The 18872-nt window shown below is 45.5% G+C and overlaps 1 long non-coding RNA gene across 5 annotated transcripts in view; it reads left to right on the forward strand.

Moving 5' to 3' along the window:
* Positions 1 to 278: 278 nt before the first annotated feature.
* The window catches only part of LOC119450494 (uncharacterized), a 40297-nt gene continuing 21703 nt past the window's right edge, over positions 279 to 18872 (forward strand). The window contains exons 1-5 of one of the 5 annotated variants that reach the window (XR_007466454.1): positions 279 to 685; positions 946 to 1084; positions 1375 to 1635; positions 6440 to 6585; positions 12996 to 13112. This is a non-coding gene — a long non-coding RNA (uncharacterized LOC119450494). Of the gene's footprint in view, positions 686 to 782; positions 1085 to 1374; positions 1636 to 3530; positions 3634 to 6439; positions 6586 to 12995; positions 13113 to 18872 lie in introns of those variants that run through there. The other 4 variants (XR_007466455.1, XR_007466456.1, XR_005191403.2 and 1 more) reach the window with 4 other exon arrangements.

Here is an 18872-nt window from a genome sequence, read left to right on the forward strand (position 1 = left end):
GCTACATTGTAGACATAAAAATTACCTGAGATAAACTTTGACCATAACAATTATATCTAGTACGCTTGAGTTATTGCTGAACATTACCGACCGTTGCGCTCAGTGTCAAGTTCTGGTTTTGGTCGGCCGTGGCAACGTTTCGTATTTCGCGGCGTTATTATGGCGTTATGTGCTGTCGGTGCTCTTGCTCGGTCAGTTCTAGCGCCCGGGCAACACAAAACTCTGATTATTTTTTTAGTAACGTTTACCTTTCTAGGTACCGGTTGCCAGTAGCGAAATGCCAGGTCGGTGCGATGTCGCAGGATGCCCGAACGGTCCGCGTCGTCTGAACAAGGGTACTAAAAGCTCCGACAGCAATGTGAACTACCACACGGTGCCGCCTGACGAACCTCGACGTTCCCGCTGGTTCAATTCTGTTCCCATGCTACAGCGGGAAGGAAAGGAGCCGATGAGACGACATGTGTGCTCTCTGCATTTCCACCCTGAGGATTACGAGCATAATTATCTCTTAAGGCAATCAGTGGAAGTGCCTTTCCATGTGCGACTTCGTCGCAACGCTGTTCCGTCGATATGTCCTTCATCCCACGAAGAACTTCAGACCTCTTCATTCCACCTGAAACCAATAGAAATCAGTAGCGAAACCTTCACCTGGGAAGCACCGCTGCTGCAAGTCGAATGTGTCGTGGTGAGCACTGTCTCTTCTTGACGCGCTGCTCTCTTCATTTCAATACTAAAATTCACCGAGCCTGCGCAGCCCTCTATGGTACCGATAGCTAGCTGCCTTTATTGACAAGCTAACGTTGCCATTTTGATCTCGGAAGGTGATATTACCGGCACCTGCATGGAAAGTAACGCGGAGGTATAAGTGGTGTGTTTTGTCGCTGTGGTTGCAGTTTTGTCTGGCGCAGCACACGGCCGGCTTCATAAACTCTCGGTACATTACAGGCTCTTTCCCCTGACGCCAAAAACGCGGAGACGCAGACGGATTTCCTGCAGAGCCCCGCAGAAAGAATCGGTTATGGTTACCGCAGCGTCGGAAATGCGAAAGGAGTGCAGGCTAAACCCTTATTGGGCCCGAGCGTTGGTATGTATACGCTCGAGTTGTTACCTAGCTTCTAGCCAAAATTACTGCTGTTTTCTTTGATGCAGTATGAATACGCAGCAAATCTGCATTTTTTGTTTAGCAGCATCACCACAGAAATGAAAATAAGGTAGATAAGTAGAATCTTATCTGCTAGAGCGTGCTTGCTGCTGCTTTATGTCTGCTGGCACCTTGTGCCTTGCACTTTGTCAAATTTACTGCTGTGTTCTTCAAGGCTACTGTTCTGGTGCTCTTTTAATGCGAGCTTTGCATTGTGTTTTTCCACTCTGCAGGAATCCAGGTGAACACAACAATAAAGTTAATGAGATCTACGGCACTTCAAGTGAACACTTTAAAAACTATAAAACCAATTAGGCGACTGTGCCGTACTTATGTCAGCTAGGCAACCAGTCATGCACCGGAGAAGTAGGCCAATAAAGGAGCTCAGCCACGCTCCCTCACCTGGTGCATCTCCAGTACTGCGAGAACCTCACAGGCATGACGCAACGTACAAGCAGGAATTTCACTTGCACCCCAGATGTGACCTTTGACGAGTAAGTAAACATTGCATACTACAGTGTTGCATGCATGTTGGTTCAAAGTTCGTAGTTGTAAACGGATGTCTGTGTGACACCTGAAATGTTGTTGAGATGACTGGCAGACTTAGAGTGCCTTCTGGATTTCTTTTGTGATGACCCCCACCTCTGCCTGCCTTCCTTTTTTTTTTTTTCAGCAATCATGCACTTCCAGAGGCGGTTCTGCATTCTGCATTTCGAAGGAATCCCCACATGTTCATGCTGATGCTGCCTATCTCACTAGTGGGGCGAGTAGTTCCGCCAAGCTAGAAGCAGCAGCGCTGGCATTTGTTTAATTTTCTAGCTTTTTCTTGTGGTGTACATTGGTGTAATTTTATATACCTCGTAAAAATAATTTGACATCGTGTGATCTGGGCACCACGCTTGTCTGTCTTTCTGCAATACATGCCACAACCTGTGCCGGTATATTGTAGCGGTGCCTTTTTCAGTGATAATTCCTCTCAGTGATTTTCGCGTTCGGGAGTGGCCATGTTCAAGGCTTTGCCCAGGGTAGAGCGTCGCTTCACCACTTACGAACGCGAAAAGCGCTGATGGGCATTAGCATCGGGAAGAGGCATTGCAACAATATCGTGGCTCTGGTGACCCAAACCTCATCCAATATTCGCCGATCCTAAGCCACCAACAAAAAGCCAACACTGGGCTATTGCGCGAAAAATCCTTCACTATTAAAAGAAAAGAAGTTATTTAGGTGCTATGAGTTCGAAACTGTTCATCACATATGCAACTAACATGTGTTAGCTACTGTAGTGTTAGTAATAGTTATAAAAAATGGTAACCATTACTAATACAGCTGTATTATCCTGATCAGAAAGCCTTGGGTGGCTTATTCTGTGTATGCGTCCCACTTTCATGGTCGTAATTAGTAATTCGCTTGATTCTATTCTGAAAGCAAATCCACAGAAAATAAAGCAAGTAAACAATGAGAACCACATTTTTAATCATATTTATCACACCATCAATGTTGGGCTATGGCCATGCCAGTAGAGGCTACTCTGTGTAGGTGACTACTCTGCACAGAAAGGGGTTAACGATAAAGGGGAACAAGGGATCACACAATAAATGTGCAGGCTGCTTTGCTGCTTTGTTTAAGAATGGCTTCATTGGTATTTATTACTGTACTCCTGTGAGCAGTTTTTAGGAGTGAAGCTTCTTGGGCTCTCAGGATGTCCGTTGTCGTCGTCGTAGCTCCCCGTCATGCACGCAGTGCACATACCGACGCGCCGAAACCCCTCTCCGAGCACGCGCACGACGTCATTCGCAGAGCGCACGCAGCGCGCATACCAACCATGCGCAAATGTTGCGCCGGCGCTGCGCCGCTGTCGCTACACTTAGCACTGCTGTATGGAGGAGCGCGAACGTAAGTGTAGATGTCGTGACTCTGATCCTACACTTCGAGAACGAGACGCGGCAGCCCAACAGCAACGCCGCGAAGCTAACCCCGAGCTACGAGCATGAGAAGCAGCAGCACGCCGACAACAGCAGGAATACCCTGAAGCGAAAGCTCGAGCAGCAGCCGTAATCGTCCAAGGAGCTTCGCTCCATCATCAGCATTCACTTCGTGAATCGGCTGCCAATTTTTTTTTGATAGCCATAATGTATATTTGAGTGAATACAGAGACTTATGGCCCTAATATCCCATAACACTGTCTGAATATATGCTCACTAACAAGCTGACACGCAGCTGTTAATCCAGCATAATAGAACTACAGTTAATCTAAATGTTGCACTGAGTGTGTTTGAGAATAGCTCGTAAAAAATGTATTGGTGATTTAATGGTAAATGCGAGAGCATTTAATGGAAATGCCTGAGCATTACGTCGCACCTCTTTGAGATTGTGGATCGATGATTTAAACCGCATTCACCACATTACAAGGTGTTGTTGAGGAGAGCATTGGACACAAGTCCTGCCTCTTCGAGAAGTCAAGTACAACTGGCAGTGGCCCGCAGCAGACCACCGTCAGTTGCGCTATATATATATGTATATATATAGCACTTGAGCTATGCTACAAGTAACGGAACAAGTAAATATGAACTAGTAACAGAAAAAGTACTTGTTCTGTTTACTTTGTAGCGTCGCTCAAGTTCTTTACATTTGAAAGGTAGCCTGAAGAATATTTCTTATGTATATATATATGTATATATATATACACACACACACGTAATGCTAACACATTAAGAAGTTGATACTAGTCTGTGAGAGGTAACTGCTGTAGTAAGTGCGGCATTTCTTGCTTTTTCTTTCTTTCTTTTTTATGCGGAGGGTTACGCCTGTGAACATTGCTAAATATTTGCTCTCCAATTATCGCGCTAGCTAAATTGAACTTTGTTCTGTAGCTGATTTCATGTGACCATGGGACATCTGAGCTTTTTAAGCCTTAAAGGAAGTGGTGGCGTCAGTGGTGTCATCCACACAATTCTTTTCAAGTGGATATGCCTTGCAGTTTTACCCGCTAGAATTTGTAAATTGCAATATGTGCCATAAGGTAATTCATTAAAAACTCAATTCAACTTGTTTTTAATGTCGAATGATTACTCATTTAGCAGAAATTGTGTAGCTATTATCACCAGTTTTAAGAAATGTGTGCTCAAAATTTTTGACAAAATGCATTGATGTTACAGTTAACATTTCTGAGCACTCCATTCTGCACACTGCTGATAAGTGCTAATTAGAACATCAATGTATGCAACTTGAATGTGTCAAATAACACCTACGTAGTTGTATACTTTTTCAAGGTTTTCGGCTTCCATTTTGTCAAGGGTCCCACACCATGCATGCATATTCAAGTATCGTATGAATGCAAGTAATCAAAAGTAGTTTCTTCTTTAAAAAAAAAAAACAGCTCTGCATTGCAATGCCCCAAATCCAAAATCTTACTGGCCTTAGATGTAACGTAACAAAAAATATGGCAAGGTAAGGAAAAGGTGGCGATAACATCCCACCATGGTAGTTACAGTACGTTGAAAAACAGATAATAGTACTACCTCAGTAATAGTGTCAGCCAATTTGCGAGTGGTTCTTTTCGTTGTGAAGTATATACGTGTAGTTTTCTGTTGGTTAATCGTCATTTTCTGCTGACTACACCATTCAGCAACACAGTCTAAGTTTTGTTCTAACACAGCACAGTCGCTTTGTTTACAGTTCTGTAAATCATGAAGTCATCTTCAAAAAGGTTTAAGGATGACATCGACGACCCTTCAGACACGCCTAATGTTATATTCGCATCATGCAAGAACTTACCGTATGCAAACCCTGACATTTGCAATTTAGATATTTTTTTACCCGTGCAATAAGGAACTGTTTGTGCTGTTTTGAGATGAAACTTCTAGCATTATAAAATGGAGAACGGCATCAAACACTTTCTTAAGATCGATAACTTTGCAAACAACGCTGATCAACAAAGCTGGATGACAATTTGAAACATCACATCAAGGTCCCACTTCATGCATAAAAACCACTTTGGCGAGCTTCCACTCTGAATTGCAAAGCAATTCTTTCCGCAGGCCTAATAAAAATGACATATAAGCATTTCGACAGCGATCGGCTGCGAAAGAAAAGTAGAGCACTGGGGAAGCCGTCAGCTTAGCCTTCGACACGTAGCTGTTAAACCCACAGCTTTTGATACACACAGTTGCCTATTTATCACTTCTATACCTTGGGAATATAGTGTTATGCCTTCTAATGGCTCGCTGTTAAATTTACCGATCTGAAAAGCTGCATCAGAACCTCCTGTGCATGCAGAAAAAAATGCTGTAAGAAAGGGAAAACTTAGTGCAAAGTGATGGACAGACACAAAAGCGACAAGGATGCCTTCACTTTTGTCGGAGTAGTTTGCGCTCCGATTTTGTCATACTATGAACCGTTTATTAACAAGCGATCACTCACCGATAATTGGTGAGTGATCATCGTCGTGCCACTGTACAATAACCACAAAATAAAAATCGCATGTCAAAAGGCGGCATTTATGAAATCAAGAGACAAAGTTTCTAGGCAAGAGCAACACCAATAAAGCTCAGTTAGCATTGAAGGAATTTTGTTTAATGAAAAACAATACCCCTATCTGTACCAGCAAGCTACCCACAAGCCTGCATACTTTCGGCCAGTTGTGGCAACGTAGTGACTTTGCCATTGTGCTGCTAAGCCAGAGGTCATGGAATGAAATCCTGGCCGCATCGGCCAAATTTCAATGAGGGCAAAAGCAAAAGCACCTATGTACCGTGCACTGGGTACACGTTAAAGAACCCCAGCTGGTAAAAGTTAATCCAGTGTCCCCCACTACAGTGTGCCTCATAATCATATCGTGGTTCTGGCGCATAAAAATCCAGAACCTTTTATTTTTTTTTGCCTCCTTTTGAGTATGATTTCATGATTGCTCCTCTATCACTTGCGCAATTTTGATTTTGTGGTTATTGCACATCAATGTGACGATGTGACAGGGTGCACACGCTCCTATAGTATGTACAAAATCGGTGGGCCATCTTCTGGTAATAAAAAAGTTGATAGCACTCGTCCTTGTCTTTTTGTCTGACCAGCGCTTTGCGTTAAGTTACCCTAGTTAGAATGCTAGATCAACTATCCCAGCGGTCTGTCTTCATACAGATAAAAAATTACGCAGATCCAGCAGGAATGTGAGAATATATATGTGAAGCAAAGCTTCGTAAAGCGGTTAATTAGATGCTATAAATGTTATGCACACACGTTTCTTTATTGTCATTCCGTGCAACGTGTCATCTCAGCCGAAGTTTATGCTTATGTACCACACAGATCACAAGCTATACCGAAATGGGAATTTCCACTGGGAGAAGTCGATGCAGTGATGTCACTTGGATGAAGGCGACAGTGGATGTTTGTCGAAGGAAGAATGCTGAGGAGAGGTGTATGCTCAAAGAAGTACAGCACAAAAGACAGTGGTAAGGTTGACTATTATGTGCCTGTTTTATTCCTGCATCTCTCGCCTCATTGAAGCTGGCACATGCGCACATGCTTTTGCATGCAAAGGCTATCGCATGTGGTATTTGATGTGACGCACACACTGACTGTCTCAAAGAGCTAGTTGGCATTGACATGACAGAACTGTGAATGCAAATGTGGCATTTTCTGTGTGTGAACTATTTTAAAAGACAACGCAGCAGCAGCCTCAGTCAGAAAAGGCTGGAAGGGTTTCCAAAGAAAGCATTGCTTTGGTATTGAACTGAACTGTGTATAAGACATTTCGCTTTTTCTTGATTGCTGCAGATGAGATGATCACCATTTTAAATGAAGGAATAGATACTTCATTTTTGCAACTCTTTTTTAAGAGTTCTCGTAGTCCTTAGGGACAGTGCTGAACTCGCAGATTGAAACCTCAGAAGCCTTGCTTATTAATGTGTAGCATGAGCTAGCTTTTGTTTAACATGCGAAGAGGCATATTTTTTTTAAGCTGCATAAGCCAACTGCCTCCTTTGTAAACCAAGGTTCTTACATCACTGACACCACCCACAATTGCACGTATATTAGTCACAAATTTTAAAAATGTCTGTTTTAGAATGATTTCACAGCTGATATAGTGCATTTTTGCCTTTATTAAAGGGCCCCTAAACCACGCAGAGGTCGAAATTTAGTTGTGGTGTTGCAGTTGTGCACGAGTCTACAACAAACACGTAGTCGCGAGAATTTTTCGAAATGGCGCCATGATAGCGGAGTTACACGCGTCTGATGATCGAAACACGGCCTTCGCTTGTTTTGCTCTTTCCTTGGCTACTCTCCTCATCAGCTGGTCTCTCCTCTTCGCCGACTGCTCCTCCAACTGTCACGTGACATACATCATCAGCAACACGCTTTTCAAAACACTGTCTACTTCCGGTTAAGGCACGTATATGCTAGTGGCAAATATACCGACGGCGAACCGGCCTCCGGTGCCGTAGAACATCTACCGCACCAGAGGTGTCCAAAGCAGACGGCAGTTTGGCCAGCGCACTGCCCACCGCTCGACTGACAAGCCAGTCGATGACCACGAAGCTGTGCGCCTCCTCCACTGGCGACGAAAACATCGGCTGCAGCTTCTGTTCCAAGAAAATTAATTTCCGCTGGCTAAACCAATGCATAAATTGTACATTTTATGAAAAACGAAATCCACTTAAGCGTTAAACACGAACAATAGCTCCGATACTTTCTAGCTCAGCCACAGTGAAGGCGGCTGATACCGATGGCAGACGACCGGCTCGGCTGTGCTCGCATCGCAGCCGACAGGGCCGCTAATATCAGTGTATTTTCTTCTTTGTGTACAATTATTGTGAAGAGCGACAACAACGGTAAGAAAATATTGCAGCTTGTGAGCGTCGGTGATTCATTCCGAAGCGCCATCCGCTTTAGCTTTGAAGTGAACCGGAGAAGGCCTAGCGACGATATCGGCGTCGTGGAGCAATGAGCGGCAATGAGGCTGCCGTACAAATGGGTGCTGGTCTCATCCTCTCTACGGCAAGGAAATCACGCCATTCGCGAGCAAAACCGCCGTCGAAGGGTGGCCCATGAATGGCGAACGGCGTGCGGTGAGTTGCCGGCAACATGGACAGGCCTCATTAGTCGTGACGCGCTTTTGGCTACCTGCTGTTGCTGCCGTGCCAGCCTGTGTTCAAGCAAAGCATGCCGCTATGGATCCTGTGTTGTGCGCACGTCTAGAAAGGCCAACACTGTCGCACCATGTTCGCACAGCTAATCAGACCGCTAAGCACGACTGTGTTGGAACGTGAGCGATTTGGCACTTGCGTTGCAGGCCGTAATTACCGATTCGCAAGGGCGCACAAGCGAGCAACACGACGAGGAAGAGCAGGGAGCGCGTGTACCTTCTAGCAGACTAACCGGAAGTCGTAGGTTCTTCCTCGACCAATCGACATCGTCACCCCCGTTGACATTACCAGATGCACCCTGGTGACATCACGACAACCGCTGTGGATACCGGAAAGGCTTGGAGAGGAGCACGGCATTGTTTTTTATTTTGGGGCGCGCCCACAGCGCATAGCACTGCAGCATTTAGCATCGTTGATCGTGATGGCATTCTGAACTCGATGCGCGTTTACTTGAAATCTTAAAAAATTATCGGAGGTCGTTTAGGGGCCCTTTAAATGATGAGCACATGTCATAACTATCTAAAGCATTAAACATTTCCTCAGAACAAGCTTTCTTGTAGCAGGTGATTCGCTGGGCAACCCTGTCAATAATTTTTGTGTAGTTAAAACTTGTTTCACATAGCCCCATGTCGGGGTCACTTAAATAGGTACAGTGCAGACCGCTTATAACGTAAGTTGCCGAAGTCGCGAATATCCGCACTATAACCAAAGCAACAATTTTCAAGGCCCGCACATATGCAAAACATGTGCACCGAGCCGCCACGCATATGCGACAGTCGAGGAATGCGGCTAGAACATTTGCCTTCAATTTACAATCGAATCTCGTTAATTCGAACCAAATCACGCGGCGGCGCCTCCGACCAACATTACTCCGGCACCGCCATAGAGTAAAAGCTTAGGAGAGACCCCTCAATGTCGCGCGCGAACGAAAAAAAAAAAAAAAATGCGGCGGAAATTTTACCCTCTCTCAAATGGCAAGGTCGCCGATTCTGCATTGTGCCGGAACATGCGTGTACGTGGCGACGCCTCAGCCATGCTACCGCAGCCACACGTAGAAAATGGCAGTGAACCCTTCTTTCTCCTTTATGCTTCCATGCACACTGCGGCTACGGCGCAGAGGGAAGCAGCGGCGCTGTCCCAGGCCGGCCAACGAAACTGCCCATGCCGGCAAACGCCCGCTTCCCGATAACGGCAGAAAACGAAACTTCGGCGAGCTGGTGCCGGGCCGGCTGGAACGACGGTGCGTGCACGGCGGTGGGCGCGCACGGTAGCAGTCAAAAGTGAGGGAGCTACGAGGGAGGGCGAGGTGAGCACCGAAGCGGCGGAGTTGCCGAGGCGAAATCCGCTTCCCTGCCGCCCTCCTTCCTCACATTCCACGGTCTCCGCGTGCGCCCTTCGCCTTGATGTGCCAGCGCCGCCCGCTCCCTGAAGTTTCGTTTACTGCCGTTATCGTGAAGCGAGCGTTGGCAGTTTCGTGGCGCTCGCTCTCTATGCGCGCCGTGATATTTCACGACTCGCACTCAAGATTCTGGTTTCAGCCTCACTGGCTGTTCGTTCGCACCACGTGCCCTTCTCCTCCACTTCGTCTCTCTTTCTTCCTCGAGCACTCCTTGGGGCGCCCGTTTGAGGGGAGCATTCGCCGTCTCCGCTGACTTTCGTACTCCCAGGCAGCCGCACTGTAACCGGTATTTCGTTTCCCGCAACTGCACTATAAGCGATACGTGTATACATGGAGTGCTATGGGAAAATTAACGGGAGTCTGAAAAGGACCGCACTATATCCGGTCCTGCACAGTAAGCGGTTACATTATAAGTGGTCTATATTGTATATCCACAACCACAAGTACGATAACAAATTGCACTGCCGCAGCCACCTTGATGAGGCAGGAAATCTAATATGTTACTTCCACACTGAGGCTGCTTTACTGTTTGGTATAGGCAAAATGCACTGCATAAGTTCATCATTTCCTTCGGCAAAGCCCCACTGCTGCAGGGCAATGTTCTGTACTCTGCACTATGTGCCAAAGAATTTCAGGTGAATTACCCATCGCGGTAGCTCAGTGGCTGTTACGTTGCACTGCTGAGCTCGAGGTCATGGATTTGATCCCGGCCATGATGGCTGCATTCTAGTAAGGGCGTCTTGCAAGAATGCTCATGTACCTAGATTTAGGTGCACGTTAAAGAACTGCAGGTGTACCAAATCTAGCATGCAAAATGAACCATTACTGCGTGCCGCTATACTCAGATCATAGGTTTTGGCATGCACAACCCAAACTCTTTTACCCGAAAATCAGCTTTTTCGCATTTTTCTTACAATGTTAATAACAATACATTGGCTAGAACCACACGGTATAAGCGCAATCATGACACCTTTTGCGAACATATGCTCAAACACTTCATTGATAAACTCAGCACGTCCGTTTCTTCTCATGATTCATACAACTTTTTTTTCTTTTCTTTTGCTTTTGTATAATACGTTGTGCATGTTCTCTTATTGTGTGCCATAATGCATAGTTGTCGTCTTGTACTTCATATCATTTCTTCCAAATTTCAATATCTTGTAATCTACTATCTGAGATCACTAGTTTTGTACTTACCTCTATCTTGCCGTTATTTATTTTTGTTATCCTACTTTATGTAGATTTTGTATTTGACCCCCCTTACACAATGCCTCTGTTGAGGCCCGTAAGGTATATCTAAATAAAGACAGAGGGCCAGTTATTAAGCAAACCTGCATAGACTTCTACCTCATCGGAATGGCCACAAGTCCAGATTGTGAAGTTTGCAGGTGCAAAGAGATGATAGCGCACCTTCTGTGTGATTGTCAGTCATTTCAATGCATAAAAAAAAGTCCTCAACACCATGCTCGACAAGATTTACAACTGTCCCCTCGCAGAAGCCAGAATTCTTGCTCCCTGGTCCCAGCTGATGTCGGCACAAACTGCTTTAAAAGTGCTGGTGTGCTTTTTAAAAGAAATGGGACTCATTGAAAAACTATAGAATGTGCAAACTGCTGCGTTCCCTTTTTTTTTTATCTTCTCTTGTTCTTATCTTTTCTGCCCTTACCCCGTCCCCCACTGCAGAGTAGCCAACCTTACCTTACCTGGTTAACCTCTCTGCCTTTCACCTCTTGTTTTCTCTCTCTCTCTCTCTGAATAGACACTCTGTCGCATTCTTACATCACATAAGAATGGCAGACTGCTCCCGTGGCAACAGTAAAATGAGTGAATTACGATTGATTTCCCATTGTACAGCCACCATTGACACCGAACTGCTTCCATTGACCCTATGTTTATGTTAACACGGTGAGAATATATATGTTTACAGACATGAATAAAAAAGCAACCATCATGGCAGTCTCCATCACTGCAGTAACAAATGCAAAAAAGCTTTTATATCATCAAAATCGCGATCTAGCTGTGACCCTTACTCTAAAGTTATATGGCAGGTTTCACCAGGAAAGGAAAAAAAATGGTCATCCACATAACAGTATTCAGAAGCTGTAAAGGAAACCCGGACGGGTGTCTTAAACTTAAACAGAAAACTTAAACAGAAAAAATTGGGGGATCCCATGTATATGTGTGAATCGGTCGTTTGCAGTGGCTGTGGTAATGTTGTAATGATTTGTAAATGCTGTACGTGTTAGTTATCTGTATTTACTATTGTGTAATGATGTGTTTCTTCTTCGTTTATAGATCTTCAGATGGTAACCTCAGCTTGAAAATGTTTTTGCAACTTTCCCGCCCACTTCAGTGCTGCCTTTGGCACTGTGGGTATGTGTTAAATAAGTGAATAAATTTCTAGAGCCAAGATATAATATGGGCCTCATCTCATGGCACAATCAATTATTTGAGGAGATGGCTTAGCATCGCAGTATACTGTCCAAGTGTAAGGAGGCTATTCAGAGAAAAAGTCATGCAGATCCCCACTACTGTGGTAATAAAAGTTATACCAATGATTTTGCAGTCGCTGTTTTTATAGAGGCAACCACCGCCCGGTGTTCCACAGCCAAGATGTCTGAATCTTCTTACGCGTGCCACCTGGCTCGAGCATAGATAGTATGTGAGAATCGGAGTTGGATGATGAAGCTCGAATGACAATGCAGGCGACTGCGATGGCATCGCGAACAGGAGCATATACCCAGCGGCTCAAGTTGGTAGACACCGCCAGCATCACAGCGTGGGAGGCTAGAAAGGCAGACAGAGAGATAGACTGGGCTGGGCTGGCCTGACACGGACATTCTACAGCCTCTTCTAGTTTGTGTTAAACTTGGTTTCAAGACGCGGCACTCAGACGATTGAGTGTTTACCTGGCTGCCTTGTTCTCACTGCGGTTTCTTTCAATTAATGTCAACGTATTTTTATTTTCCTCTGCCATCTTAACAACTCATTGCTCAGTTCCACTTTATGGCGCACTAGCAGGAACAAAAAAAAAGCACTGCACTGCAATAGTATGAAACATTACTTCTTTGTGTGCAACTCGCCACCAACTGTCAAGTTAGAACTTAATGACATTTAATACTTCAAGATTTTCTTGCATACAGTTATACAGCTGCTGGTTGGAAACTGCGAATGCAATTATAGTTTAGATAAGAGATAGATTTAAGATTGATATGGTGAACTGAAGAGCTTTAACGGTATCTTCTACCTCTTCTCAGTCTTATCTATCAGTTTGCTAGATTATTGACCATAGTAAAATGTCATTTGTTCCTCCCAGATGAACAAGTCTGCTGCCCCTGGGGGAGGAAAGTGCAAAGTGCATGTGTGAGACACGGAATACTCAATCACATGGCATCTTTGGAAAGCTCCGTAGAAAACCATCCACTGACCTGAAGTAAGTAGGCCAGAGTAGACACACACTTTGAGAAAAAAATTTTGACGCAGTTTCACCCGAAAGGCGAAGCATCAATTGCGATAGCAAATTAGTATAGAGCTATACGGAGTAAGGCTAGTAGTTTTATCAGCTGTATAAACTTGGACGTGCAGCAGCACCAGCAATGCGCAGAACTGTTGTCAACGCCATCGGCATTTTGCCCGCGTTGGCACTTAATGCGCGCGGCGTTGGTGACTGTTGCCGGTGCCTCTGGGGGCGGCTTGGAGGTTTTCGACAAGATCAGAATGGGACGGGACGCTCATCGAGCAGCATCAGAAATCTTACCCACCTTCTCGCCTCGCAACATTTTTATATAAATACGCATTTGGTGCCACAGCTAAACGTCGCTTCCCCTCCCTCCCTCCCATCCCCCCACGGCCTTTCGCACGACGAAAGAATTCACGTTTGCTCTCTATATATGGTGATTGTAAAGGAGGAAGGAGATGCTTAATTCTGCAGCCTTTCAGAGAGCACGGCGCAGAACGCCGGTTTGCTCTTCGACGTACGTTCGCTCCCCGTGAAAGCCTGCGTCCCTCACACCCTTTCACTTGCACATACAGATTTCATCGCCGTTGACAGCATACGGAACCTCATGGTGACGCCGACGGCAGAAATCTGCTTTGGAGTGTCCATATAATTGCTATCGCAATAAAAAAAATTTTCACTGGTTCCCTGAATGTTCATGGTGTAAGAACAAATTGCAACTCGAGTATAGTGGTAACCATTGGCTTGCTTGCTACCTAAAGTTATAGATTGCATCCTATCACTGTGGTGATGTATCAGTGGCTGAATGTCACATCACACAAAAGCAGAATTAGTGTTCCTGAAAGTGATGAATAAGATATATGGCTCCAGATTATGCATGTATATCCAGTAGTTTTTAAAATGCTTATGCAATCATCAAAGAGCAGTGACTGCTGAATCATGTATGAATTGCGCAGTAAATTTGTCCATTAGTATATAGGCCACATTAAATAATTCATCTAGGATTGCTTTATTGCAGAGCAAAATAGAAAATATATGTTGCTATATGCAGCTGTAATTGGCATTTACAATTGCATCCATACCATATGCTATTTGTGAAGTCAGAATGCCACATGGTGATCTTTTGTGTACGTCATAATTTTCTGATACGTAATTATGTATTCTGTGCAGTCAACAGAAACTTAGAGCATTTGTGCAAGCTCACAATGTATTTGCAATTACCTTCATGCTTGCCGAGTGCAGTACAAAGATGGCTGTCATTCCATAATCGTCCCAAGTCTAAGTTATTCTCTGTGGGAGTTGTATGTGACATCACTACTGCCTTCCATGGCTCAACTTGACTTCAGCCAACCAAGAGAACAGGCTGGCTTCAGGAAGGGATATTCTACGATAGATCATATCCATGTCATCAATCAGGTAATCGAGAAATCTGGAGTACAATCAACGTCTCTATATGGCTTTCATAGATTATGAAAAAGCATTTGATTCAGTAGAGATACCAGCAGTCATAGAGGCATTGCGTAATCAAGGACTACAGGAGGCATGCGTGAATATCATAGCAAATATCTACAAGGATTCCACAGCTACCTTGGTTCTCCACAAGAAAAGTAGAAAGTTACCAATCAAGAAAGATAAGGATTATAAACAGGGATAAGGTGCCTCAGAAAGGCTGTACACATGAAGCCAGCATCCAGTCCCTGTGGCCGCTCCAGGTGTTCCACATGCAAACATATTCAATCTACTACTACAGTAAAAAGTACAGCGTCAGATTACATTCACAAGGTAACTTCGAATTTCACCTGCACGTCAAGCAACGTAGTCTACTGTCTAGAATGTGCCACTTGTAACAAGCAATACATAGGTGAGACTGTACAAGAAATGCACACGAGACTCAACGGCCATCGCGCAGATACAAAACACAATTTACCTAAAGCAGTAGCCAGCCACTTCAATGAGCACGGCCATATATTTGATGAAGCAAGACTCTATACACTACAAACAAATTTTCGTTCACCTCGCGAGAGAAAATATACAGAATCATACCTCATACACAAGTTTAAATGCCTGCACTCCACGAGGATGAATTTATCGCGTGGCAACTTAGAATCGCTAAAAGCAGTAACATAAACCTTAAATTGTTATACCATTAACAAAGGCGCAAAACAAGTTAAACCTCCAGCTAATCTCGATGCTCAACCTCACCTATTCTTCCATTTCCAGTTCTTCACTGCATCTCCCCTACCACTCAATTTATTATCCTCCTCCATGCTTTTACTCATTGATAAACCATACGAACGCTTTTTCAGGTACACCTGTCCCCTCAGTGTTCATGTTTCAAATTATATTTCTTCCGCTGTCACTCACCTGTGCCGTTTTTTCTTTTTCTTTTTTTTTCCCCCTCAACCTCACCTATTCTGCCATTTCCAGTTCTTCCCTGCATCTCCCCTACCACTCAATTGATTATCGTCCTCCATGCTTTTACGCATTGATCAACCATACGAGCGCTTTTCCAGGTACACCTGTCTCCCCCCCATGTTTAAATTTCTAATTATATTTTTTCTACACTGTCACCCTCCTGCGCCGTTTTTTTTTTTTTTTTTTTTCGCCACACGAGATCCACACCGAGACAGTCCAAAATCCCAGACGCCAGGATACCTTTTTCGGCGCCTTGACCACACAAGGTCTCGCCAATTCTGTATACCGCCGCGACGACGCCTGGGGCGAACTAGTGAGGCTAACGTCCCTTGACGGACCAAGCTGCTCCCTGTCAACCACAAAATTACCCGATGCCTTGATGCTACGCTACTCAAGTCATGCTTTCAACTCGTATTGTGACCTGCACACTGACCGGCTCTTCAGGGACCCCGAACGCTCACTCGCCTCTCGCTCCCGCAACCCCCTCTGACGGTTTTTTTTTCTTTCTTTTTTTTTTCTTTTTTATAATTTTTTTTTGCCACTTTCTCGCTCTCCCGCTCTTGTCCCCTCGTCTTAGAAACCGCGCCTAGCCAGTCAAGCGCTGGCGCTCATTTTCTTTTCAGTCTCTCCCTTTACAGACAGCCACAGCAGACAACGACGTGACGTCACTCCACTAACCCTTTAAAACTAACCCGCCGAGGATGACGAGGCCGCCTTTGACGAAGATAGGTCCTCCTATCGAAACGTTGGCCAGCCTTTCTGAGGCACCTTATCCCTGTTTATAATCCTTATTCCTCGTGTGCTACTCCATTAGTCAGCCATCTTTTTTGATTTTGGACAATCAAGAAAGATGTCAGGCAAGGAGACACAATCTCTCCAATGCTATTCACTGCATGCTTAGAAGTATTCAAGCTCTTCGACTGGGAAGGCTTAGGAGGGAGGATCGACGGCGAATATCTCAGCAACCTTCAGCAACAACGGAGATGAATTACAACAAGTGATTGAGGACCTTAATCGAGAAAGTGTAAGAATTGGGTTGAAGATGAATATCCAGAAGACAATGTTCAATAGCCTGGCAGGGGAACAAGAATTCAGGATCGCCAGTCAGCCTCTAGAGTCTGTAAAGGAGTACGTTTATCTAGGTCAATTACTCACAGGGGGCCCTGATCATGAAAAAGAAATTTACAGAAGAATAAAATTGGGTTGGAGTGAATACGGCAGGCATTGCCAAATCCGGACTGGGAGCTTACCACTGTCGTTTAAAAGAAAAGTGTACAATCATTGCATTCTACTGGTGCTAACATATGGGGCAGAAACTTTGAGGTTAACCGAGAAGCTCGAGAACAAGTTAAGGACCGCATAAAGAGCGATGGAACGAAAAATCTTAAGAGTAACGTTAAGAGACAGGAAGAGAGCGGTGTGGATCAGAGAACAAACGGGGATAGCTGATGTTCTAGTTGACATTAAGCGGAAGAAGCTCACAATGTATGCTTATGCAATCATCAAAGAGCAGTGACTGCTGAATCATGTGTGAATTGCGCAGTAAATTTGTCCATTAGTATATAGGCCACATTAAATAATTCATCTAGATTTGCTTTATTGCAGAGCAAAATAGATTTAATAGATAAATCGAGCAAATAGATAAATCATACTCGATATGCATTACATGGCCTGCCCAGCTGTGAGCTGGGCAGGCCATGTAATGCATAGGATGGATAACCGGTGGACCATTAGGGTTATAGAATGGATACCAAAAGAAGGGAAGCGCAGTCGAGGACGGCAGAAAACCAGGTGGGATGATGAAGTTAGGAAATTCACAGGTGCAAGTTGGAATACGCTAGCGCATGGATTCTCAAAGTGGGTTCCGCAGGCCCCTGCTAGGGGTTCTGCAAGCCACTGATAAATTTTTCATGGTTCCACGGTTGCCAAGTGGCTAAAACGGCGAACACGAGGTGTGCTCGATCCACAGAACCTCCATTACCCATGCCCGAGTGTCAAAAAAAAAAGTCACAGGCCTGCGCGGCACACGCAGCACAGTCGCAGCGTAAGCTGGTGGAGCGGCTCAAGAGTAGCTTCAATTTGGGCACCACGCACAACAGGGTCTTCGCGGCAGTCTGTTCACCTTGTTTTGACGAGAACGATCTGAACTGTCCACCCGGCGTCGACGGCGAGCTGCGGCTTGTAATGCTCTGTGCACAGCAGTCTGCTGAGCCTGATCAAGCCTTACAACTGCAACTTACATGTCGAGCACGCTGCATTTGCAATCACCTTAACTAAATGCACCATCATACTGGCGGAGGCTCGGCAGCTCGGGCGGCTCAGGATCGCGTTGATTGCGCGCCTCGCCTGAATCGCATCTCTTCGTCTGCGCCTGCGTACGCTGCGTTTGCAGGCGCCTTACCTAGATGGCGCCACCATACTGGCAGAGGGCCGGAGGCTCGGGTCATCTGCCCCTGCGCGCTTTGGAGTGTTTTAGGACATTTTCCGCTGCCCGATAGTAACGCTTACGTGGCTCAGTGGTAGAGTATCTGGCTCCCACGCAGCGGGCGCGATCTCGGCGGCAATCGGATACTTTCTTCGCATTTCCGGCAATAGCGGTTACGGCGGCATACACCTAGGGCGGCGGCAACATCGCGATCCGAAACGGCTATTGGAAGGAACCCATAACAGCTTACGCTGTAAAAGCACATCACAGTGCGTAACGGCAACGCGCGAACTGTGCAAAGCTTGTAGCCACCCAACCTCAGAAAATGGGCAGCCATGGGCAGGACGCCTAAGCTTTCACACTTGAATCTCGGAGGCCGTAGCTTACCACCGTGCGCATTTCTCCCCTTTGTAGATAGGGTAGGTGCAGATATCGTGGGCACTGACGTTATACTTCGGAGGAATAAAAAAAATTAATGGCGCGAAGCACCACAAATGCGCGCTGCAAAAGAATAAAAACGGCGTTAGCATCCAAAAACGAAACGGCGCAGTCCGCATCGCTATGGTCCTCAGCGGCAAATCGTACTCGATACGTGATTGACAGCAACGCCGGAACTCATCGTGCCTAATTGTGCCCTCAAAGCCTTTATTCTTACGTTAATCACCGTGCGTAACACCGCCTTGGCGGCTAGCCGCAGGCCTTCACAAGTGCGTAGTTGTGATCTATGATCGCGTCGATACGTTTTGACTCGGTGCGCGCATCGGCTGCGTGCCGTCACAACTGCCTAGCCCCCCCATCCATGATCGCATCGATAGCGACCGCGGTTTCGTGCGCACTTGTTGCAGAAAACGGTAGGTGTGACTTGGTGCGTGCGTCGGCCGCCTGCTTTCTGAACC

This window comes from Dermacentor silvarum, chromosome 4 (genome assembly GCF_013339745.2).
Source record: "Dermacentor silvarum isolate Dsil-2018 chromosome 4, BIME_Dsil_1.4, whole genome shotgun sequence".
NCBI classification, from domain to species: domain Eukaryota; kingdom Metazoa; phylum Arthropoda; class Arachnida; order Ixodida; family Ixodidae; genus Dermacentor; species Dermacentor silvarum.